Here is an 18973-nt window from a genome sequence, read left to right as displayed (position 1 = left end):
TGAGGTGTGTTGGGGAGGTTGCTTGTGAGCTTGCCTTACCTCCCAGCTTGGCAGGAGTTCATCCGGTATTTCATGTTTCGATGCTCCGTAGGTATCACGGTGATCCATCGCACGTTTTGGATTTCAGTTCAGTCCAGTTGGACAAGGATCTATCTTATGTTTAGGAGCCAGTGGCGATATTGGACAGGCATGTTCGAAAGCTAAGGTCAAAGAACATTGCATCAGTAAAGGTTCAGTGGCGGGGTCAGCTGGTCGAGGAGGCAACCTGGGAGACCGAACAGGATATGCACAGCCGTTACCCTCATATTTTCACTACTTCAGGTATGTCTCTATGCTCGTTCGAGGACGAACGAATGTTTAAGTGTAGGAGGATATAATGACCCGGCAGGTCGTTTTAAGAATTTATGCCCCAATCCCCTATTAACTGCTTTCCCCGTGTTTGTTTGTGCTGTTGTGAGTTGTCGGGAGGATTTATTTGGAGTTTCGGGGAGTTTTGGGACACTTAGTCCCTAAATAAGAGCTTAAGTTTTAGAATTTGGATCGTAGTCGAAGCAGTGTGAAGACGACCTTGGAATGGAATTCTGTTGGTTCCGTTAGCTCTGTTGGGTGATTTCGGGCTTAGAGGTGTATTCGGATTGTGTTTTGGAGGTCCGAAAGTTGAATTTTTGAAGTTTCAGGTTCGATAGTGAGATTTTGATATCGTGGCCGGAATGAAATTCCGGAAGTTGGAGTAGCTCTGTAGTGTTTAATGTGATGTGTGTGCAAAATTTTGGGTCATTCGGATGAGGTTTGATAGGCTTTTTGATCGAAAGCGTAATTTGAGAGTTTTTGAAGTTCTTAGGCTTGAATCCGATGTTAATTGGTTGATTCGATTTTTTTTTAGGTGTTTTGAAGATTTGTATAAGTTTGGTTAGTGGTATATGACTTGTTCGTGCTTTTGGTTGAGGTCCCGGGGGCCTCGGGGTGGTTTCGGATGGTTAACGGGGGATTTTTTAGTTTGGTTTGGCAGCTGAAGCTTTTCCATTGTTGTCATAACTACACTTGCGGCTAGGGGACCGCAGGTGCGGACTCGCAGAAGCGGGCATGGAGCCGCAGATGCGGCCACAAGTGAAGGCAGCAGAGACCGCAGAAGCGGCAGGGTTACCACACCTGCGGGACCACAGATGTGTAATCTGGGTCGCAGGTGCGGGGATGGAGGTTTTAGTGAAAACCGCAGAAGCGGGAATTTTGATAGCAGATGCTGATTTACTGAGCAGAAAATAAGAATTTCGAGGGTTTAGTTTCAAAAGTTTATAAAAATTATTGGAGCTCGGGAGAGGGCGATTATAGGAGGATTTTGAAGAGGAAATCAGTGGGTAATGATTCCTAATCCCTTTCTAGTTGTATTCCTATAATCTAATCTTAGTTTTGTCATTCAATTTCGGATTTGGGAGGAAAATTAGAGCAAAATTTTGGAGAAAGTTCTTAGACCTAAATTTCGAGTTTCGATTGGAAATTGACATTGGATTTGGATAATTTTGGTATGGTTAGACTCGTGAGAGTATGAGAATTCTAAAAATGTAAGTTTTACCCGATTCCGAGACGTGGGCCCGATGGGCGTTTTGGTCATTTTACCTAATTTCGCGTATTAGCTTAGAATTTTTTTGTAGCATCGGCTACTTAAAGTGTTATTTACATTATGCAATTGAATTGATAGATTTGGGCCATTTGGAGTCGAGTACTTGTGGCAAGAGCGTGGTTTCAGGTTGATTTTGAGCCGGTTCGAGGTAAGTGGCTTGCCTAACCTTGTGTAGGGGAACTCCCCTTAGGATTTGGTATTGTTGATATTTGAAATGCCTTGTACGTGAGGTGACGAGTGCGTACTTGTGCTAATTGTTGAAAAATCTAATTTTCATTAAGTAACAAAAATTGTGTTTCCTTTCCTATTTACACTACTTGCAATTTAAGCCTGCTGTTAGCTTAGGGAAGCATGTCTAATTGACTTAATTTCTTATTTGCTCAACTGTCTTAATTGGATTATGTGCAGCATGCTAGGTTAGAATTATTGTTTTACCTTGCCATGAAATTTGAATTGAATTGAGTATTCTTCGTGTTGCTGCTGTGTATTTATTTTGGGACTACTGGACGGTATCCCGGGAGATCCCCCTATATGTTTACTTTGGGACTACGGATTAGTATTCCGGGAGACCCCCTACACTTTTATATTGGAACTACGGGACTGCACCTGGTAGATTTCCCCAATATCGAGTATTTACATTTGGGACTACGGATGTAAGGGTGTAAATTTGAGCTTAGGTTGAAATTGTAACCCGTTGTGAGTTCGAGAGAGGTCAAACTTTCCTTTCACTTTGGCGAAGGCCGATGGCCGTAAGGGTGTAAATTCGCGCGAGGTCGAAATTGTAACCCGTTGTGAGTTCGAGCGAGGTCAAAATTTCCTTTCACTTGGCGATGTATGGGCTCAGTGGAATGGTGAGATTTGCCTGTTACATTGCTTTTATTGGAGAATATTATCCATTGTTGCATCGTTATTGCGGCCAAACGCACACGCAAGTATATGCGGTCGTCAAGTAATAAAGTGACTAAAAGTCGGATGTCGATCTCACGAGGACTTGTGATTAACCATTAACTGAATTAGACTATCCTGATTATCTAAACAAGAATTAAACCTAGAAGTAATTGATTCTAAACTAATTAAATAAAGAATATAAATAATGAACTTTGAACAAAGAAAAAGACCAGATTTTTATGATATCAATGTAATGAAAACGATCTAGGGTTATGGGCTATCTAACATTCCTATTGTATTCTTCAATTGAATTGACTAACTAATTTATCGAGTTTATTGGTTGACAGGGTTAATATTGCTCATAAGAATCTGTCGAGTTCTTACTCGCCTATTCAAGCTAACCTAACGCCTATATGTCTATGGAGTTAGAATCAACAAGAACGCATTTATAATTCCTGTATTTCAACCAAGCAAGGTAATTAGGTATATGTCTATCCTAATTGCGAATTCGTTCCCCGATGCCCTGGTTCAAGAACTTGCTCTACTCAATCCTATATGCAATCTAGAATTCCCACATTCGAGTTCAACTCTAGATTCGTACATAGTATTCAATTGGTGATCAAGCAATCAAATAATTAAGTGCAGGATTAAATAAATAAATCAATATTATAAACTAAGAATCAAAACCAATATCCGAATAACAATAGTCATGAAAGAACCACAACCCTAGAACGTGAAGTTTAGCTCCACATAGACATGGTAGCAAAACAATAAATCATACAAAGAAGCATAAAAAGATTAAGTTGGTGGAAGAAAAGATGAAACCCGACCTCCACGGCGGCCCTGTGCTCTCCCTTCGTCAAAAGTTATTCTAAAAAACGTTCTCTTTTCTCAAAATACCGTTTTTTCATGTATATATACCAAGTAGGGTTGGGCCCAAACAATTATACCTTCTCCAATGTGAAAAGGGATACTGGCTCTGTAAATTTTGTACAGTCGCGCCGCACCATGCGTCGCACCATGCGGCGTGCTAGTGGAAATTATCAGCAGCCTCAACTTTTCGCATCAGGCAGCATTTTACACTGCTGCGCCTAATTTTCTCAGAGTGAACTTATTTCGTCCTCTTTTAACATCCGGACTTGGTATACGACCTCCGAACACGATCCCGGCTTAATTCCTTAGGCTTTTACTCAGACTTCAAAGCTCCAAATCACTTGAATTCATTCCATAATATCTACATAGCTCGGAATCACTCCTACAAGGCATAAAACACATATTTAGTGCAAAACACTAGCGATTAAAATTCAAACTCAATTAAAGTGCAGTAAATTAGAGTGTAATAAGCGACTAAAATACACAATTATAGCCTATCATCAATCATTTATTCATGCGTCGGGGTGAGTCCTGGTTTATTTAATTTTGCTTTCATTGGAGAGTCTTGTGCATCGGGATGAGTCCCATTTTATCTAGTCCCTTCACTGTCGGGCGATGAATTTTGTTGCTTGTGTTTCTGGGCACCCTGGGACTTGATTAATTCGAACGAAGTTCGGGCGTGATTCGTAATATTTAGTCGGTTGAACCGGAATAGGACTGCCATGGCGAGCATACGTGCAAGAATTTTGTGCTTATGTTCTGCCTGTGTTGGAGAGAATGTATGTTCAATGGGCTCACTGCCCAGCCGAGGTTCTAGAGGTTGTTTCTTAATAATGCCGGCTTGTTATGAGCCGTTTGTCTGTTATTCGTAATATGGTACGGTGTGGAGGGTTTTACTCGACCGTTGCCTGCGGGACGATACGATGTGGAACATTTTCCTGGCATGTTATTTTGGTGGCGTTTGTTCCTTGTTCGCGCACCTGGGAGAGTGCTCATGTTCCTGTCCCAATCTAGAAAGAAGGAAAAATAACAAGTTAAAAACCAAACGAAGTCGTCCGTTACCTTGCCCTGATTGGTTGGCGAGATGAGAGGGGTGCTGTAGAAAGACTCATTTAGTCCCTCTCTCAAATGACGGTTTCAGATTCGGTAGCCCCGTGCTTAGCTCTATCGTTAGTCGAGTTTGGTCTTTTACATACTAACAACTTGCTTTGTCCGTTGGGATCTCAAACTCGAGTCTCGATCCGATCCCGTTCGGGGTGCACAAATATAAAGGAAATAAGTTATATTATGTATGTACGGGTAGGACAAGCTTGTTATTTCAAGAATTGTGCAATAGGCTATCGTCCTTTCCTAAGAGGAGGGTGGCAGTGCGCATGAAGTATAGATCGGTATCTATCGTTAATATAGCAGATAGGATTGCGGACGTGCTCAATGTGTAGTGGCCATAATTCCACTTTGACAGCTCATTCTCACGACGTGCCAAACCCGTCGCTTCAGCAAGACGTGGATTTTGTATTGATATCAGACTTTGATTTCATGCAAAGATCTAACCCTGGCTGGCTCGATTATTTCAAAAGCTTGCCTACGAAGTTCTCAAGTTGGTGTTTGTAACTGGGAGGGCGAGGCTACGACAACCGGGAAGTGCAACTCTAGCTGACTTTAGATCTAGAGAAAACTAAAATTTTGGCTAGAAAGTCCTCACAGACGGCGCCAAATTGTTCGACCAAAAGAATTAGGCTTTTTGTTGAACCAATTAAATGAGAAGATTTTAGGTAAATCCTAGCCAAAGATAATTTATCCTAGATCTAAGATAGAAGATATGAGTAAGCAAACAACGCAAGCATAAGATTTAACTATAACATTGATTAAATCCCATTATATAAGAAGAGGATGGTGATTTTCATAACATTAAACAATAATGAAGAATACATAAATGAAAATGGTCGCCGATCTTTACAAGATAGAACCCCATACATTTGATATGATGAGACTAAACGATATATATTGAGGATCTGAGCTTCTTTGCTTCTTTTTCCTTTGTAGGGAGAGAGAGAGAGATGAAGATCCCTCTTTTTCTCACAGAGCATCTCTGTGTGTGGATTTGTTTTTTTCCATCCCCCCCTTCTCCTTTGGCTTACTTAGTTTATATACTAGGTCTTCTCGATATCCAACAGTCATTAACCTTAGTACTTAAGTCGTTTGACTATATTACAGGTTGACCCTTTGAAATGCCATACCATCCAATTTGCCGCTCAACCGTTCTGAACACACGACCTCAGCCGCGGCCGAGGTGCGTGTCGTTATAGCATTGTATGGATAGGACTTTGGCCCAAGTAACTTTTTGTCGTCCCTTTCCATGCCGATTCTTGTCTGGTCATATTTTGACCATACAGTTGCACTCACCCTTCGTTTCTGTTTTGCAATTTAATTTCCTCTCCTTTATATACCTGCTATTGCATAACTGCACTAACTCAGTGAGGCATCATAAAGCTAATTTGTTTATGTTCAACACCTCAAACGAGCTAGTTATGGCTTATATAAAAGGAACATCTTTAATAAAGATGACCATCATCTTAGCCTCAATACATACCTCTCTATTTAGCTAAGAAAAGGTAGAGAAGCTTAAAGGTACAGAAATGCTGGGTGCTTACATCAACTTGGAACATAAGTTCTTCAACGCGTAAAGTCAAAAGTATCGTCGTGATAACTTTGCAGATTCGATCTGGGAAGAAAAATAGCTCTCTATTCAATTGAAATATCAATAATAAATAAGATATTGAAGGGTGTCGCATTCAGCAATGCTGTAATAAACTAAAAACTAAAATAAATATTAACTCTCAGATAATAAAACATCAAATTTTGCTTGACCATTATAAATAGTACATTCAGATAGAAGGGAATGCATCTCATTATTGAGTTCACTGAGATGAATGTGTAAATAAAACTTAAATAAGACAATTTCATGGTGGTTATGAGTAATATATAGCAGAGATATGATTAGCCACCTTCTCAATACTCTTCTGACTTCTTGTTCATAGTTATGTTGCAGTTTCTTTTCTTTTTTACTTTGCTCCTTGTAAATGATTAACCACCTGCTAACCAATTTGGATTTTGTATAACTGGTAGCATCCAATTCCCCTCCATCTATATTTCCAGGGTTAGATATGTAGCAAGATCACTATCTCATTTCATCATGACCAATTCCACTTTTACTATCAAAGACATCCTATTATCATGACAACATTAATACTCCAGAGAGAGCAGTTTAAGACAACTGATGTATCATGCTTCGTATTTTTTCCACCTCACTCCATATTTAAAACCAAAGTCCTTCTACGACTGACTTATATTACACCCCAACTTGACATGTCAAATCCTCAGAGAACTGTTTTTCCACATTGCCATGCAATTTCTCTATAATTCTCCATGTTACAGAATCAGGTTCTAGTCCATTCTTTCTCATTTCACCAAGAATCTGATAAGCTTCTCTCTTCCAACCCAACGTGCAAGCACCATTAATAACAATGTTGTAATTGACGACACAAAGAGTAACCCCGCAATCTACCAATTCATATAAGAACTCACAAGCATCATTCAAATTGCCAGAGCGACAAAGCCCCTTGAGAATGGCTGCATATAAGTAACTGTCATGAACTCCTGAGGGCCAAACAACATCGTTCCAGAATCTTTTGGCTTCATCAACTTTGTTGCACTCAAACAACCCGTCTATAATAATAGTATACGTCGTGCAATCAGCAGCGGTGCCACCACTTACCATGCTACTGAAAACCTCCATAGCTTCATCTAGCCGATGCAACTTAAACAACCCTTGGATAACTGCATTATATGTCACAACACTGGGTTTCAAACCTTTTTCAGGCATAACTCTACGCAATAACTCAAGAGCTTCTTCAGCTTTCCCGAGTTTTAAAAAACCAATAATAATAGTTGTAAACGTCACACCATCAGGCGCACAAAACTTCCCTGTCATCGTATTTTTGAAAACTTTTTGAGCCTCTTCAATTCGTCCCATTTTGCAGAAGCCATTAATAACAGTATTCAGGGTGATCACATCCGGTTGACATTATGGCTGTCCAACGGGACGGGCTGTCCCGTCCCGTCCCGCGTCCCGTCCCGTCGCCAATGTTAAACGGGACACGGGATGGGACGGGACGGCTATTTCGTCCCGTTTGTCCCGTCCTGTTTCGTCCCGTTTCATCCCGTCCCGTCCCACGTCCCGTCCCGCGTCCCGCCTTAAATTAATTTTTTTTTTTTAAAAAAAAACAGCCGTTGGCCAACGGCTTAAATGGCAAAAATAGCCGTTGCCAACGGTCCAAACAGCCCCTACACCCCCCAAAACACCCCTACCCCCCCCCCCCCAAACTTTTAATATAACCTCTAAGTTTATTAAATTACACTTTGGCCCTATTTTGTACTATAAATACCCCCCATTCTTCTTCATTTTTCCCACAAAAAATCAATCTTCTCTCTCAAATCTCTTACATTCTAATATCCTATCTATATTCTATATTATTCTCTCAATTTTGTTACTATCAAGTATCAAGTGCTATCTTTCAAGCTTCAAATTAATTTGTCAAGTATTTGGAGCAATATTTGGGCAATTTCTTCAAGTTTCAATATTTAATCACGGTGCACTCGTTCCATCTCCTAATTTTAATATATAATTTTTGCGTATTATTTTAGTGCTTAATTTTTGTGTTTACTTTACGTATTATATTTTCGTATTTCATTTGTGTGTTTAATATTTGTGTTAGCTTTTTTAATTTAATTTCGTATTTAAATTATGGCACCTAAAAATGTATTTGGTATGTTTAAAAAAAGTAGTAAAAAAATAGTAAAGGTGAAAGTAGTAGTAATCCTAATCCTAACCCTTCTCCTAGACCTAGAGTTAGAAAGAATATTAATGAAATGACTTATGTTGATGAAACTTCATTTTCCCAACCCCCCACATTTTATGATGTTCATGTCGGAGAACAATTAGATCATGAAACTTTACAAAGACAATTTGGCAATGATATTTCTTTTGAGGATGAAGAAAATGAGGAAGAAGAATTAGATGAAACACCCACTAGTCCCGCAACACAAGCTCCAACTCAGAGTCAATCTCAGTCTGGAGCTTTACCCCCTGTATCCCCTGTAAGGGGTAAGCCTAAGGTTGAACATCCCAAAACATCACTTGTATGGAAATTTTTTAAACATGATAAAGTCAATCATCGTGCTATCTGTGAAAAACGTAAGCAACAATTTGCACACTCAGTAAGTGGTGGGACGGGGGGGTTTAACTAGACACTTAAGAAGTGCTCACAAATCTTTATGGATACAAGCTAACATAGAAGCCGGAAAAATTATAGATCCTACCATCAGTTCTGGCACTCCTAGTGGCTCTGGTTCTAATCAAATTCAACAGCAGCTTGACCCTGCTTCTAGTACTATTTTACGCCCCTATGACAAAGATAGAGATCGTGAGAACATAGAAAAAATGGTGGCTGTCTGTGGCTTACCTTTTACTTTTCCTTCTCACCCTGCTTTTGTGCATTATATACAAGACACTTATAACCCTGCTTTTCAAGGTTTTCCTAAGACCACGGTTAGAAATGATGTTTTTAAATTTCAAGCTGAATATCTTTAGTATATTCGTTGTATATTTTTTCACTTAGATTGTAAAGTGTCTATCACATCTGATATAGGTCGTAGTCCTAATGGTTGTGATTACTTAACTGTTACATGTCATTGGGTTGATCATCACTGGAACTTGCAAAAACGTATTATTGGTTATAAATTTGTTGATTCAAAACACACTGGAGCATATATTGCAACTACAGTTCTACAAATACTTGATTTTTATGGACTCGTTAATAAAGTTCTAACTATCACCTTAGATAATGCTTCTGCTAACACAACCGCGGCAAATAGCTTAAATCTAGACTTTGTCCAATTAATCCAACAATTTTTCATGTTAGATGTGCATGCCATATTTTTAACTTGGTTGTAAAAGATGGTCTTAATTTATTTTCTGATGCTTGTAGTAAAATACAACATGCTTGTGGCTATATTTTTCGTGCTCATAAACAAAGTAGAATTCGTGAATTTGCTCAACAATGTGCCAGTGCTGGCCTTCCATTTAGAAAAGTTCCAAAAGATGTTTGTACTAGGTGGAATTCTACTTATGAAATGCTTAAAGTTGCTTATGATTATCGGGTGCCTATCCAAAAGGTATTTAATATGCATAATGCTTACCCTGCTGATCAAATTATTGATTCTGATTGGGATCAGATCAGAGAGCTTACTAAATTTTTAGAAAAATTTTATTATGCTACAAAATAATTTTCTGGTATATATTATCCTAATATTATGGTATATTTGTGGAATTTCTGTTGTATTTGGTAAGTATAAAACAAATCCAACTTATGCACCAGCCATTAAAGAAATAATTATAAAATTTTAAAAAGTATTTTTTCCCTATTCCCTAAGTTTATTTAATTTCTACTCTACTTAACCATCTTTAAAACTAAGAGGTGCAAAGGGACTTGTTCGTAAAATTTATGAGAATTTAGAAATTCAAGAAAATGAACAACCATCTCTTGAAAACTGCCAAGCTAGCATATATTCTTATGCTAGATCAATGTTTGATAAATATAAATCTATGGATACAACTAGTACTGAAACTGCTCCTTCTACTTCTAAGTCTGGAGCAGAAGTTTTATGGGAAGATATGGATGATATAACAGGTTTTGATTCCTCTATTGATGATGAACTTGATTCTTATCTTAATCAAGGATTGGAAAATATTAAAGACGAAGAAGGCAAGGAACAACTTTTGTCATGGTGGAGGGAGCGTGGCAAGGCTTTTCCAACACTTTCAATTATGGCCCGAAGATATCCTGGCTATTCGAGCATCATCAGTAGCATCGGAGAGTGCTTTTAGCGCGGCAAGATTTCAAATTGGAGATTATAGACATTCATTAGCGGAGGACAGTCTAGAGATTTCCGTCTAATTCAGAGATTGGATTAATTCAGAAAGAAGAAATCTTTGTTTTGAAAAACTAACCACTAGGGAAGAAGAAGAATACAATGAGATACTTACCACTGGGAGCGATGACGGCATGGAGCTCATGGAACATCAATCAGCATTGCCAATTCAAGTAGAATGTCCAAGAGATATTATTGATAAGTTACAAAGAAGCTATATAGGAGCTTACAAATATTAGTATGATAATTTGTAATTGGCTACTAAGAGGCCTAGTTCAAACAGAACCCTTCCTAGAAGGTGGCTGCGTAGATTAGGTGCTCTTCAAAAGAAATATATTTGTACTTGAGATTTGAAAGTTCTATTAATAAAATAAAAGGCTCTAAGCATTGAATTATTTTTATGAATTGTCTTAGTTACTTAATAGTTAATACTTTGAAATTATATTAAATAAATTATAACTATATTATAAATTTATATTTACTAGAATATTTCATTACAAGTCTTTTGTTTTAATATTTTATAATTCTTTACTTAGTTTTCTAATTTTTGTTTTAACATAGTAACATTTAAGTTTATTAAATAAGTCAAAAGTCTAGCCGTTGCAAACTTTAAAAACATAGTAATTTTCAAAAAACTAGATGTTTTTTTTATAAAAAAAATACACTTAAGGCCCACGAACCCGTCCCGTCTCGTCCCATCCCGTTTGTTAGCGGGACGGGATGGGACGACCATTTCGTCCCGTTTGTCCCGTCCCGTTTCGTCCCGTCCTGCCACCGTCCCGCTTAAATATCGTCCCGTCCCGTCCCGTCCCGTCCCTAGTTGACATTGAGTTTGAAGCATGGTTACAAGGACATTCAAAAGCTCAGTTGGATTGTCAACAACACAAAGAGCTCTGAGATATATGTTATAAATCCTTGCTCTGTCAAGGTCTAATGTATTATTTAACATGACATTGAGCACTTCCTTGGCCTTAACAAGATCGTATTCATGAATCAAACCTTCTACCAATAACTTGTAAGTAAATTCTGAGGGCACGTAGACAAATTGAGTCCCTTCCTCCAACAACTGATATGCCCTGAAACAATCACCTTCTTTGACGAGACCATGTACAATCGAATTATATGACACTAAGCTTGGATTGAACCCTCCCTTTCTCATCATGTAAACTACCCTAGCAGCTCCATTATACATTCCAAATCAACAAAGAGAATCTATCATTTGCGCATGTACAAAACCCTCAGCCACACTTTCACCCTGAGGCATCTCTTCGGCAATATTAAACACTTCATGGAAGAACCCTTCCCTACACAAGGAATTGATTACATCACAGAATGCTGCATTTTTAACATGCATATCCTCTTCAATGAGCATCATATCCCAAAGCTTCCTAATCATCTGTTTTCCATAGTCCACATCCCTCTTCCTCAGAACCCCAAGAATCAAAGCGCTATAACTCAACGCATTAGGTATAGCTCCACGCTCATACATTTCATCAAACAGCTTCTCTGCTTCCCCAACCTTGCCAACGTCACAATACCCATTGATTAAAGTTGTATAAGAAACAACATTAGGAGAATGCCCTCTCTTTCTCATATCAACAAACAACTGATGGGCATCTTTAATTCTTCCAAACCCGCAAAGCTAATGGATCAGATGTTATGTCGGAACTCAGATGAAATAGGAAACCCTATTGCTAAATTGGGAATTGAAGTGTATTAGTAAAGAGATGACGTGGCAGCAGGAGATGGAATTACTCATATTAGTTTAGACGGCTCAGAATAAAAGCAGTGTTATTAAATAAAAGGCTCAGATGAGTTGGGTAGTTTGGGTCGTTACAGTGGGCTGTTAATTACAGCTGGACTGTTAAATAGGCAACTGAAGGAGAGCACTGGCAGTTAAGAAATCTGGTATTTCTCACTTCCTTCTCTTCGATTCTTCTTCTTCTTTCTGCTTCTCTTTCTGATCCTCTTCTCACTTTACTTCTTCTTCTTCATACATGACTCCACCATTGATGATCAGCTCAAGCTTTGTTACTAATCATTGTGAATCTTGTAGTAATTGGGCGAGAGTAGATTGTAATAGTACAAATCAATAAAACTTCAGAAATTTAGCCTTAATTCTCTTCTTTCAATTCTAGTTCATTACATTTGGTATCAGAGCCCATTCCTGGCCCAACAATTATGACAGTTACAGAAACTAGGTCCAAAACTATGGAGGAAAACATAAAGAAATTGGAGACCCAGCTGCAGAACCACATAGCATAAGATGGGAAGAAGGCAGATTCCATGGATGCCAAGATGGATGGAATGGCGCAACAGATGGGGTTATTGATGGAGAAGTTGCTTCCAAATCAAGCTGGCCTATTGGGTAGTGTCCCAGCAGATGCTCAACATCTTGATGGACAAGGAAACAGAACTCGAATGGACCAATACGCACATTCCATGACAATGGAGAGACCCTATCACAACCATCATTCCAACTCCAGTTCTAGAGTGGAGTTTCCCTATTTTGATGGAGCAACAGGATCGGATCCTTGTTCTTGGTTGAGGAGGTGTGAGAGGTATTTCCACTTCAATCACATCACAGTTGCAGAGCAGAAGTTGGAGGAGGCTGTTCTTCATCTCAATGGAAGAGCTGAATCCTGGTATTTTTCCTATCAATTAAGCAAAGGAAATATCACTTGGCAAGAATTCTGTGAAGAACTTTGTAAAAGATTTCAAGATGCAGATAATAGTAAATTCAATATTATTGGAGAATTCAAAAATATTGAACAAAAAGTGTCAGTCAATGACTACTTGGAGAGGTTTGAGGATTTGAAAGCTTGGGTTCTCATTAGAAACCCCACCATTCCTGAAGGGTTCTTCCTAGAATTCTTTGTGGAAGGACTGAAAGAGGACATCAGACACACAGTCAAGATGCTGAATCCATACACACTCAGTCAAGCTGTTGAAAAGGCTAGGCACCAAGAAAAGGTAATCGACTCTTGGAATAGAAAAGGAAAGACCACTTGGGGAAAAGGGACAACTACCACAACCTCTAATCAATCCAGCACAAAGAATCTAGGTATGGTTAACAGAGGAGCAAATACACAGAATTATAATACTAACAGAGGAATGGAGTATAGAAGAAACAATGGATTGTGTTACAAATGTGGAGACAAGTACTTCCCAGGCCATCAATGCAAACAAAAGCAGATTAATGCAATGACTGCTTCTGAAGAATAAGAGGTGATGGTCCGGCAAGAAGAACATATGGGAGAAGAAGCTATGATAGAGATGATCCCAGAGGAAGAAATAATGGATGAGGCAATCAGTTTAAATGCCTTATCAGGAACTGAGGTACCAAACACTATTAAGCTAAGGGGAGAATCCAAGAAGAATCAAATGACCATCCTCTTGGATTCTGGAAGCACTCATAGTTTCTTAAACTTAGAAACTGCTAAAAAGATGGGGTGTGTGATCAATGAGGCTGCTCCTATGAGAGTGACAGTAGCTAATGGTAATCACCTAATGAGCCTACACATCTGCCATAGGTTCAAATGGAGGATTCAAGGGGTAGAGTTTGAAGACTCAGTTAGACTTATCAGACTGGGGGGAAATGACATGATACTTAGGGGTGATTAGATGAAGGCTCATAACCCTGTGTTACTAGACTTCATTGCATACAAAGTACAAGTGACTCACAAGGGTAAGAGAGTGGAATTGAAAGGTATATACAGTCAAGGAGAGTTACAAGGAATGTCAAGCAAAGGAGTCAAACAATTTTTAAAGAAAGGGCAAGCAATTTGGGCTCACCTGTTTACTGTAACAGCTACAAAAATGAAAAGTGGAGAGGAAGTGCCTGCAGACATTGATAAGTTGTTGATGCAATTTCCAGATGTGTTTGCTGAGCCCACAACCCTGCCTCCTCAAAGGAACCATGACCATTAAATTCCCCTGAAAGCAGAAGCAAGTCCAGTAAGTATAAGACCTTACAGGTATAATTTTTTTCAGAAGAATGAGATTGAAAAACAAGTAAATGACATGCTCAATAATAGAATCAGACAACCTAGTCATTTCCCATTTTCTTCTCCTGTACTATTGGTTAAAAAGAAGGATGGCAGCTGGAGATTTTGTATTGATTATAGAGCCCTAAACAATATGACCATTAAAGATAAATTCCCTATACCTTTAGTGGATGATTTGGTGGATGAGCTAAATGGATCTAGCATATACTCTAAGATTGATCTTAGAGCAGGATATCACCAAATCAGAATGGGCAAGGCTGACATTTACAAAACAGCCTTCAGAACTCATTTAGGACACTATGAGTTCAAGGTCATGCCCTTTGGACTGACCAATGCACCTGCTACTTTTCAATCCTTAATGAACCATGTATTCCAATGCCTATTTGAGGAAATTTGTATTGGTATTTTTTGATGATATACTAGTGTATAGTGCATCAGTAGATGACCATGTGGGACATCTCAGGAAAGTGTTGGAAATATTAAGAAAAGAACAGTTTTTTGCCAAACTATCTAAGTGTTCTTTTGGTCAACCTAAAGTGGAATACCCGGGGCACATTATCACAGGGGAAGGGGTGTCCATATACCCTTCCAAAATTGAAGCTATGGCAAATTGGCCAGTCCCTAAATCAGTAAAAGCCTTGAGAGGGTTCTTAGGGCTGACTGGGTATTATAGAAGGTTTGTCCAATCCTATGGGATTATTAGTAGGCCATTAACTGACCTACTGAAAAAGAATGCCTTTCAATGGACTACAGATGCTGAAAAGGCCTTTCAAGCACTAAAAAAAGCTATGACAACAGCCCCAATCTTAGCATTAGCTGATTTTAATAAGGAATTCATAGTAGAAATTGATGCCTGCTCTAAAGGCATTGGAGCAGTACTCATGCAGAATGGGAGACCCTTGGCCTACTTCAGCAAAGCTTTGGCTCCTAGACATCTGGGGTTATCTACTTATGAAAAAGAATTCATGGATGTCCTATCAGCGGTGGATAAATGGAGACACTACCTTCAAGGGGGCCATTTTATAATTAGGACAGACCATCACAACTTGAAATACCTGCTGGAACAAAGGGTCACCACTGCACTGCAACAGAAAGGGCTAACCAAATTGTTAGGGCTAGACTATGAAGTACAGTACAAGAAAGGATCGGAGAATAGGGTGGCTGATGCCTTGTTAAGAAGGCAGGAGGAAGAGGAGCCAACATTAAATGCATTATCAGTAGCTGAACCCACATGGATGCAAGAAATAACTCAGCTATGAGCATGATCCTGCAGCCTTGCAACTGCTCACTGAATTGATAACTGACCCAACTTCCAAACCAGGATATACTCTACATCAGGGTATTATCAGATATAATCAGAAGATTTTTGTGGGCAAAGGAGCTGAACAGAGGGCTAAGATTTTTAGGGAATTGCATCAGTCACCTCTAGGTGGACACTCTGGGCAGCAAGGCACTTACAAAAGGGTTAATATGGTCTTCTATTGGCCAAATATGAAAGGTGTTATATGCAAATGGGTGTCTGAGTGTGATGTTTATCAGAAGATAAAAACTGAGAATGTGCACTACCTTGGCCTACTACAGCCTTTACCTATCCCTGATACACCATGGCATGACATTGCCATGGATTTTATAGAAGGCCTCCCTTCCTCTACTCACAGGAATGCTATTCTAGTAGTAGTTGATAGGTTGACTAAATATGGCCATTTCATAGCCCTCAAACATCCCTATACAGCTAAAGACATTGCAGATTTGTTTCTTAAAGAGGTGCACAGACTACATGGCCTGCCCAAAACCATTGTCACAAACAGGGACCCTGTGTTCACTAGCCAATTTTGGCAACAGTTGTTCAAGTCTATGGGAACCAAACTCACTATGTCCCCTTCCTACCATCCCCAGACAGATGGACAAACTAAAAGGTTAAATAGGTGCCTAGAAACTTATTTGAGGTCTATGGTGTTTGCTAATCCTAAGCACTGGTTGAGATGGCTTCCTATGGCTGAATGGTGGTACAACACCAACCATCACACAGCCCTCAAGGCTACACCCTTTGAAGCCCTATATGGATTTCCCCCTTCTCAGGTGCCATTGGGATCCCTACCTTATTCTACAAACACTCAAGTGGGTGCATGCATGGCTCAGAGGCAACACATTCTACAACAGCTTAAGGAGAATTTACAAGTGGCCCAAGACCGTATGAATTTTTTTGCAGATAAGAACAGAACTGAAAGAGTATTGAATGAAGGTGATATGGTCTACCTAAAACTACAACCATACAAGCAAGCATCAGTAGCAGTTAGAAAGAATCTAAAGCTGAGTGCTAAATCTTATGTCCCTTACAAGATTCTTGAAAAGATAGGAGCAGTGGCTTACCGGCTAGAACTTCCAGCGGGATCCCAAATCCACCATGTCTTTCACGTTTCACAGCTAAAGAAGAGGGTTGGTCCTGACATCAATTCTCAGCATCAACCTCCCATCTGTGACGATGATGGTCGTGTGATGGTGCTACCTGTGGCTATTTTAAGGAGACGCATGATGAAGATCAATAATGCAGCTGCTGTGAAGGTTTTGGTACAATGGTCTAATTTGAGCCCAAAAGAAGCTACGTGGGAGGATTGGGGGTACATTAAAAGCCAATTTCCCGACTTTATCAGTCAACTCCGACCTTGAGGACAAGGTCGTTCTGAACGGAAGGGTATTGTTATGTCGGAACTCAGATGAAATAGGAAACCCTATTGCTAAATTGGGAATTGAAGTGTATTAGTAAAGAGATGACGTGGCAGCAAGAGATGGAATTACTCATATTAGTTTAGACGGCTCACATTAAAAGCAGTGTTATTAAATAAAAGGCCCAGATGAGTTGGGTAGTTTGGGTCGTTACAGTGGGCTGTTAATTACAGCTGGTCTGTTATATAGGCAACTGAAGGAGAGCACTGGCAGTTAAGAAATCTGGTATTTCTCACTTCCTTCTCTTCGATTCTTCTTCTTCTTTCTGCTTCTCTTTCTGATCCTCTTCTCACTTCACTTCTTCTTCTTCATACAGGACTCCACCATTGATGATCAGCTCAAGCTTTGTTACTAATCATTGTGAATCTTGTGGTAATTAGGCGAGAGTAGATTGTAATAGTACAAATCAATAAAACTTCAGAAATTTAGCCTTAATTCTCTTCTTTCAATTCTAGTTCATTACATCAGGCGGTTGTAATTCATTAACGATGGCACAAGCTGAGGCTTCTGGAAGAACAAAGCAGAGATAACACGTAAAGTCGCTTGTGGAGTACCCCGCATGTAGCAAGCGAGCAATGAGAACATTACAGGTACGCTCACCAGGGACAGTCGAATGGGAAGAAACAGGTAGAAGGAATCGCTGGTGCGCTTCAGAAAAGCGGTGAGCATCACATAAAGCGTGAACAATGCTGCTAAGATTGAGAGAGTCAGGATGGTAGCCGTGAAGTCGAAGCTCGTCAAGAAGTCGGAGAGCTTCGTTAACATTTCCGTCAATAGCACAAAGCTTGTGAATTCGTTTGGTCCAGTAAGTTCTGTTGTCGATCAAGTTCCGACCAATTTCAAATTCCTGTGCTTCAGCGCTTTGTTGTTGTTGTTGAGGAGTTAAATGGAGCTGATTGGGCTGAATTACAGAAGGTGAAAGAAAGGTGGAGAAGAGCGAAAGAGATGAAGTGCAGGTTTTAGCAGAGTTGTGGAGAGGTATCGGAAATGGAATTTTGCAAAAACGCATTATACAGTAGTAATGCACATGAGGTCCCTCCTCCAGTAGTTTAGTTGTTCAAATGATCTTAAAAATGAGTAATACTGTAAGATAGAAATGAAACTCGTTGGTCCAGTGTTCCAAGTCTAGTTCGTAAAAATTGCACGGAGCGTCCTATTTGGTCGCCCCCATTTAACCTATACCCATTTTTTTAAAAACTTTTAACTTGTACCCACTTTTTAAATAACTTCAGCCCCCTTTCTCCTCCTTCATTTTCTTTCTTCTTCTTCTTTTTCTTCTTCTTCTGCTGCTATTTTCTATCTAGTCTACTAGTCTAATACCCTAGAAAAAGATGATCTGCTGGATATATATATATATATTGCTAAAAGGTGCAATAGTTCAATATAGGATTGAAAGAAGTAGTTTCTGATATGCCGTAGTTCAAACTGAAATTGTCGCATACCCCATATAACCAAAACAACACTTGTGGACAGTTCAAATAAGTTTCAACAATCTTTCACTATATATACCCTTCTATATATATATAGTAAGAGCACTTCAAGATCCTAGTGGTGAAAAAAATTGAAGTAAAAAATCCAGAAAACAAGAATGAAAAGAGAGTTACAACAGTTATATTGTAATTATAATAATCAAGAAATGCATGGATTTGAGAATATTAATATGGTGAGAGTGGATGATGATATTCAAAGGCAACAACAACAGCAGCAGCAGCCTACTGATTTTGATCCTATGGATGATACAAATATTTGGCTCAATAATGAAAATGAAGAACAACATCATTTTAATATCAATGACACTAGTTACATTAATTTTATAACTATTGAACACTCTAGAGCTTAAGTTTCCTGGTTATAAAGACAAAAACTTCAGCCC

At 39.1% G+C, this 18973-nt stretch overlaps 1 pseudogene; it reads right to left on the bottom strand.

Moving 5' to 3' along the window:
* LOC109224439 lies at positions 6729 to 18109 on the bottom strand (annotated as a pseudogene).

The sequence above is a fragment of the Nicotiana attenuata genome, chromosome 3 (genome assembly GCF_001879085.1).
Source record: "Nicotiana attenuata strain UT chromosome 3, NIATTr2, whole genome shotgun sequence".
In the NCBI taxonomy this organism is placed as follows: Eukaryota; Viridiplantae; Streptophyta; class Magnoliopsida; order Solanales; family Solanaceae; genus Nicotiana; species Nicotiana attenuata.
Note: the sequence above shows the minus strand (reverse complement) of the source record. Positions and strands in the feature narration are given on the sequence as shown.